The following is a 1,042-nucleotide window of genomic DNA, read 5'->3' on the forward strand; positions in this document are numbered from 1 at the left end:
TCTATCTATCTATCTATCTATCTATCTATCTATCTATCTATCTATCTATCTATCTATCTATCTATCTATCTATCTATCTATCTATCTATCTATCTATAACATACTAAAGCACACCTCGGCCCTATAAACTCACCATAATAAAAATAATATACATCTGTTTCAGCTGGAATAGAACTACCATTTGCACCAAGGACGGCTCGCGTACCCAAACAGGGGTCACTCTTTAATAATAATAAAAAAGGCAAACGTTTCTATGTTTTAGCCTTTCATTGGGTTTCTGAGCCAAAATAAAGAGAATAAATGTGAGGCAGCGTGGTGGAATCAGGCTCTCGTCAAAATAATAAAATTGAAGAAACCTGCATTTTTCCGTTGGTTTGTGAATTTTTATCAAACTTGTGTTTTTTGGCTCAACACCTTTCCTGACTATTAAAGAATTCATTTCTGTGTGGATTTTCATGAAAAACGTTGATTAAAGGCACAAAAATGTAAATTTTCAAGTACCACAGACTCTTAAGCTAAGGAAACAACTAATCATTTTCTCACTTATTTTACCTCTAAAAACATGTGACCCCCACCTCCTTCATTCGCAAATATCTCGACTTGTATTCAAGATAAGTTGATGGGTTTTTTCATCCAAATAAAGACAGGTGAACAAACTTTAAAATAATATCAGTTACTCTACATGCCCCAAAACTGACGAGAGCCTGATTCCACCACGCTGCCTCACATGCACCATTATTCAATTCTTGTGCACTTTTTTCTCGTCTTTGTGTTTTATGTCTTTTCGTTTACCCTACCTGAGATCTGACCAAAGTCAACACATGCCTAGATCGCTTTATTTAAAATTATACCTCGAGCCCGTTGCGGATGGGATCGGGTCTGGTCTGGTCTGGTCATATCGATCGCCCGACTGGTCACCTGACAAAAATAAATGCGATTGTTTTGAGGCGACGAGTCGGGCGATCGGTTTGTGTCGCGACAGCCCTTTTGCTCCCTCAATCTAGATAGCAAACCGACCCGTCCCGACTCGGCCCGACCCGAC

This window comes from Aplysia californica, unplaced genomic scaffold, assembly GCF_000002075.1.
Source record: "Aplysia californica isolate F4 #8 unplaced genomic scaffold, AplCal3.0 scaffold00353, whole genome shotgun sequence".
In the NCBI taxonomy this organism is placed as follows: Eukaryota; Metazoa; Mollusca; class Gastropoda; order Aplysiida; family Aplysiidae; genus Aplysia; species Aplysia californica.